Below are 6,567 nucleotides of genomic sequence, written 5' to 3'. Positions count from 1 at the left end.
TGGTATATCTAGCTTTTGCAAATTATATCTAACTGAATACTTAAGGCAGCTTGCTGGTGCTGGGAGGGGTGTGGTATATGTATGTTAAGAAATGCTTGCCCTCTGGGAAAGAATTGCCACGTAGGCAAGCCTAGACAAGTACGGACATGTTCTGTGGCTAAGGTAATATGCGCATGGGCTAAGAAAAGGCAGCCAATAGTAACGGTACAGCGTGTTAAGTGGGAGAAAGCTATAAAAGGCTGAAGCAAGCCAAATGGGGTGGTGCTTGCTTTGCGAATGATCGCCAAGCACCCCTCTCTGCGCAGTCTTGAAACAATAAAGATTAAGTTGGATCCTCCACCCCTGTGTGTTTATTGGCAAAAGCGCACCGGGCATGAACTCACATTGTCCTTTGGGGACAACACTGGCACAGGCTGCACTAAGTGGCTGCTACTGACCCCTGCCTGCAGCAGCAGCCTGCTGAAACCCCGTGCGCAGATCAGGGGCCCGTACCCCCCAGGAAAAGCTGAGAAAATTATCACAGAGCTGGAGGAAGCGATCAAAGAGCTGGGGAATCGAACCAGGAGCTAGATGTCAATATCAGAGCAGTCCTTCCTCCCTGCCCCCCCTCCTTCTTAGTTTTTATTTCCCTGCAAACCCAGCTTCAAAACGCTGAAATTCTCCAAAACATTTCTGGAATGTTTCAGAGCCTTCTGATTCGTTTCGGAGCTGTTTCAGAGCCTTCCATTTTGATTTGGATTCGGTGACTCAGGTCCCAAAACGGCCCAAAACACCTCCAAAATGAAACGGCTGCCGAAATTTCGTACAGCCCTAACAGGTACCACCTCCAGGGGCAGCCAAGAAGCCCTTGGACTCCCTGCAGCCCTTACTCCCTGTGGGCAATCACCCCTTCTGTTGCCCCCCATGCTTGATGACAATTGTTATTATTTAAAGGAGGCTGCTCCAGGGCTTCCCTGGGTTTATATCCTCCATAAGCTCAGCCCTCCTCCTGGGACAGATGTCTCAATCAGCTCAGACCATACCTGCAGGCTGCTGCAGCCATAGCCTGTCTGCTCTTAAAGTGGCAGGAACACCAAGCCTCCTGTCACAGGATGAAATAGGTCTCAAACTAAGCCTAGCTCATATCATTTTTAATTTAAAAGCTCCAAATTACCAAATTACCATAATCCAAATTACCATATTTACTCAAATATAAGACAACCCTAAGTATAAGATATCCCTCAGTAATTAGATACTATATATGAAAAACTCATAAATTTGATACAAGTTTCCAGATATAGAATCTAATTATTGGAGGTTTTATCTTGGGAAAATAAATCTGGGGGATCAGATAACCCCTCTGCCCCCCTGTCACTGGTAGGTGTTGTAGGGTCTTGGCATCCTCTTTGTGGGTACCTTGCCCCCCAGCGACGTCAGGATGCAGCCCCTTCTCTCCTCCTGTCTTACTGCTCCTCGTACTCCTGTCTCCCTGCTGCACTTTTAAGTACCTACTTAGGGAGTACAAGTTTTTTTTTCCTGAAAAATATGTCATAAATTCACACACATACACCCTTACCTATATTTCTACAGACCTGCCTTGTGACCACTATGATTAACTTGATAGTCCAACACTCAACTTTACTGTCACATCATCCTCATCCCTGTTACAATGACCATACCATGCTCTCACATGCCCATGTGTCCATATGCCTGTTACCACTTTTAGCCATCACAATCACGCGAAGGGCTGCCTCCACATCACCTTCCATCCCCCCCTCCCACTACCTCCTTCCCAACTCCCCTTCCTGATTTCCCAGTCCTTTCACTCAGCATTATAACCATCATCACTGTCTTGGTCATCTCTATTGTCGACATCATATCACTGGCTAATTGTTTTATAAGGACAAAAATAATAGCCACTCTGAAACGCATGGCAGAAAGAGCTATGGTTGGGATGGGCACACAAAATATTGTGGGTATCATCTGCCTGTAATAAGAAACATCATCCACAAAATAACAAGTACATTTCAGGGACATGGATAATTAACAAGGAAAATGCTAGATGCCTTGGGCCAGGAACCAACTTTCTGGAGGATTTGTAGACTCATCAGGAAATAGAACAATGCTGGGATAGGGAGTGTTGACTTTAAGATATTTAAGAGCTATCTGTCAGGTAGTGGTGGTCTTGGGATTTTCCCATGCTTTGGAGGACTCCTAGTCCTCAGGGGTCAGGGCTGACAGACCTACCAGGAAGGCTGAAGTCTGGGAATTCTGATAGGACTCTCTGAAGGACTCTGCTGTAGTCAGGAATGAGGGTAAGAAATGTTATCTGTTTGTTTTTTTCCATACTCTTTCCTCAAACTATCTGGTCAACTTTTCATATGTCACAATTTGGCTTCCCCAGGAATGGCCAAGATATCCCTAGGGCACCATGAGCATGCCGGCTCCGCCCTATGGGCACCTGCTAATCTTGCCTGCCACAGCTTGCTCGTATAAATGATGAATTGGGAGGCTGTCCTCAAATTGCTGCTTAGTCACAATCCTGACAGACTCCTCTAAACCCTGTGGGTTGCTGGACCCCTTTATTCGGTCCCATAGTCAGGAGGTGGCTTATGACACGCCCAAGCCTTATGAGCTAGATGCATGACTCCAAAACTGTCCCTTTATCATGCCCCATGCCTCACAGATGGTATGTAGATGTTGTCTTCTTGTGTTGAGGCCCCAGTTTAATCTGGCCTCAGTCACTGTGCCCCCTAGCACTGGGGTCTGCTCACCCCCCCCTCCTCCCATCACTGTACCCCCTGGTGCTGGGGTCCGCTCACCCCCACATCACTGCACCCCCTGGTGCTGGGGCCTCCACACTGTAGTGTGCCCTAATGAGGCCTCCTCCTCCCCAATCATCTCAGTCCGGTCCACCGGTTTAGATAACAAAAGAAAGCACAAGACCCTGGGCTACAACACAGGAACAACATAGGGTCCACACTGTATCCCTTTTAAGGCGGCAAGCTTCTCTCTCAATTTAATGGGCCTCCTCCCCACCAGCACTTGTGAGCTCCTATACCCACTTAATCCTACCATAATCAGAATCGGCCGTCAAGCATCTCCAAGTAGCTCCCTCTACAAGAGCTCCTTCCCCCTTGGTTGCCACCAGAGAACTAACCCACTAGTCCCAGCCCTGGGGTTTATATATGCCCAGGGCCCTGCCTTTTTCTGGTCAGCCGACCAGGTACAGGTGCAGGCTAATTCCCTCATTAGCCTGCTGCCACAGTAACCTGCACCAGTGGGGTTTCTGCTTGGCTGCTAGGGCCCTCTCTCAAGGCAGTTTCTGCCCTTAAAGGAGCAGGTACCTTAGTGCCCTGCCACAATATACAATTCTTTTCTTCTATATAAATACTTTTGCTGTTCTGTTGCCTTACTGATTGCCTATGATAAAGTGTGGTCTCAGAGAGAATGGTTTCTAGGCAAGCACCTTCTATGCAAGGGAACAGACCCAAAATCTTTCCACAACCCAAAAAGACAACCTGGAACTGACAAAGATTTCTCTGCTACAGCTGTGGGGTAGCTGTAAGGCCTGGTAAAAAGGAAGTGGAATGGAGCTTGCAGGGACAAGGAGCTGTCCCCAGACAAATCTTTGTCTGCTCCTTGAAATGAGCAGTGGGACAATGGGGAGAAATGTGGGGCCTAGGGGTGCCCCACAGAAGGCCTTGTGACCCTGCTAATGCATACTGAAAGGCTTATCAGGTCCTCAGGAAGTATTTGACGGCTTTGAGTTTTCCATCCAGCACACACTCCAGCTTCTAAGTTCCTCAGTAATGATATTATCTGTTGTGTTTTAAGTGATGGTCAGTCACTGCAGCAGATTCACTAACATCAGTGAAGGCGGATACAAGAAAATTGACAATGCAAGAATTATCAGGAACTCTTACCCATTTTCCTTAATGATAAAAAGATGATTTGTCAGAAATCTCTCTCATTCTTGGAGCCTCTGATACATTCTTCTACCATGGCTGATGAAACCTTATACTGGACATTTGCATTACAGAAAAGAACTCCTGGCTTGGAACAGCTTCACAATGACAATGGAGTATGTTGAAAGACTGAAAAGTAGATGGCTGGCACTAACAGAATGGCTTCAGGCAACCAAGAAACAGCTGCTTTAAAATATAGTTGCATGCTGTGTTCTACACCAGTGCTTCTCAAACTATCTGATGTGGTGGACCGGCAATTTTTTTTCCAGTGGGCCAGGAACCGGTGCCCGGTTCAGCCGGTGGCAGCAACTGCGTGCAACAGCGCTACACAAATGCACGACCAGCTGTTTCTTTCTCTTTCCTCACCTCGCACGACGTGACATCACCTGGAGTGTTGGAACATATGAACTGTGGCGCTATGACATATCAGTGTTATGCTTCTGAAAATATATTTCTTTCTTTCCTGGTAACTCGCTGCGGACCGGTGACCAGTGGCTTGCAGACTGGCCCCAGTCTGCAGACCACCACTTTGAGAAGCATTGTTCTATACAACAGCTGTGAGAGCATGAGACAGCCTACCTGAGGCCTGGGAGCTGGAGATTCAGACTTCCAGGATGCTTTAAGCTGCCTACAAGATGCCACCAAATAGCAAACATCACCTTATCAGGGATGCCCTGCACACCTAATTCTGAGGAAAGGGAATGGCTTGGACATGCATTCCTGGTGGCACCAATGGGCTGCATCAGGAATGTTTCTCCTATAAGACAGTGGTTTTGCATCCCCTGCATGCTGTTGTGGTTTTAAATAGAATGATGTATGCCAATCAACTGGGGTGCTGCTTGCAGGAAGTCTTGTTCATGTTTTGTCTGCTTTCAATTTTGAACATCGTGAACCTTTTGCTTTAATTGAATGTCCAATGTGAATGCATCAGCCTAAGCCGGTTAGTTACTTCTATAAAGAGTTTGTACTTTGGGCGGTTGTTTTGTTGTTGTTGTTGTGTTATTTTAAATATCATTCAACTTGTGTTTTACATGTATGGCTATTTTGGGTGCCTGGACCTATACATCTAGCTGAAGGTTCACTGACTATTTGTGTGGCTTGCTGCATGTATCTTGTAATCTTTTTAGATATGTATGAATTTTATGAATTAGAAGACTGGCTGCTGAACAAAAATTAACACAAAAAATTCATATTAAATAAAAATGAAGCAGCTCCTTCATTCCCACCCCCTATTAACTCTCAAATTTGATAGATATTGACCAGCTCCTTGAAGGTTTGGAGGTCAGAGGCACTAAACCTGTAAAGTGAGAAAGTTATCAAGCAGAACAAGCAGATACTGTTCACTTTCCATGTTGGCAAAGGTTGGGGTTTTTTTACTTAATAATTGTGTGATGCCACTTTCTGATCAGTATTAGGAGACTCAGGAGGCTGTCCTTTTTCTACCTTTCCTCCCATATGCTTTGGAAGCAGACTTTATAAAACTTCAGCGAGCCAGAGAGAGATTATTACCAAAGGGCATCTGGCTGATTGCTACTCTCTTTAACAAGGGAGGCTGAACAGGGAAGTGTTGATGAGACAAGGTTTAAAATAGCAGCACGATTCAAATATTGTAAGGAAGGCAGTAATATAGTGATCCTGCTGAGCTTGACCTAGGAGTGCTTGCAGAAGAGTAAGGCAGTCACTAACATAACAGACCCTCCAAATTCACGCAATAAAACAGCAAGGAAGATGCATATTACTGAAGGCTAAGGTGGAACACAGGAAGATACACATTTGCAACTATTTAGCACAGGGGTGTCCAACCTTTTTGAATGTGGGGCCAGATCATGAACTTTTCATCACCCGGTGAGCCGGCAAGCCATATTCAAAGACCTCACAGGAAGTGGTATCGCATCAGGAAGTGATGTCACATGACCTTTGACACCAATGAAGTTGCAGGAAGTGACAATGAAATGGGTCTGGAAATGTGGTTTAAAATCCAAAATAAAAACAATATAAAAGCAAGAATGAACTAATACCAAACACTTGACTAAAATAAACACTTTTGCTTCTACTCACTTCTCAATGAATGAAAGAAGCATAATGCAAGTCGACAGATCAAATGTGGAAAAGATATCAGCCAGAGTGGAAACTAACAAAATATGAGCATTTTTGAGAATAATCTTTAAGAAGATTTACTTTTATTGAATTAACAACTTGTTAGTGACACATCTTTAGCACCTAGTAACAAGTTGAACCCCAATCCCGCACAAAGAGAAACAGAAGCAAACACAATCCAAACACTGGACAGTATTTTTACAAAGATTTTTACCTGCTCCAAATTTATGTTGGAGCCCAGATCATTCATGGTCTATTCTTGAGCATATTGTTCAGTCTTAAAGGAGCATACAGCACAGCTGCAGGGGGATCAGCCACAGCTTTCCCTCCCTGGTGCAGCCCGGCCAGCCCATCCCTCCCCTATCAAGCAGTGGCTTCCCCACGTGCTGCTGCACTTTCCCCTACCCTTGCCAGCTGGTCCCAAAAGGCAGGAGGCTTCACCACCGCTTCTGCTGGCCAGTGCCGACTCAGCCAGGTATCCCCAGCAGCACGTGGGAAGCCAGGTTCAGCCGCATGCCGGCCC

The 6,567-nt window shown here is 45.9% G+C and overlaps 1 protein-coding gene across 2 annotated transcripts in view; it reads right to left on the bottom strand.

Moving 5' to 3' along the window:
- The window catches only part of TBC1D19 (TBC1 domain family member 19), a 114,840-nt gene that overhangs the window by 97,457 nt on the left and 10,816 nt on the right, over positions 1-6,567 (bottom strand). The window contains exon 1 of one of the 2 annotated variants that reach the window (XM_025208724.1): positions 5,751-5,769. The exons of the other annotated variant lie outside the window; for it this stretch is intronic. The gene's annotated coding sequence lies outside the window, so the exon portion shown is untranslated. Of the gene's footprint in view, positions 1-5,750; positions 5,770-6,567 lie in introns of those variants that run through there. 2 annotated transcript variants of the gene reach the window in all.

Source organism: Alligator sinensis, unplaced genomic scaffold, assembly GCF_000455745.1.
Source record: "Alligator sinensis unplaced genomic scaffold, ASM45574v1 scaffold183_1, whole genome shotgun sequence".
Taxonomy (NCBI): Eukaryota; Metazoa; Chordata; order Crocodylia; family Alligatoridae; genus Alligator; species Alligator sinensis.
Note: the sequence above shows the minus strand (reverse complement) of the source record. Positions and strands in the feature narration are given on the sequence as shown.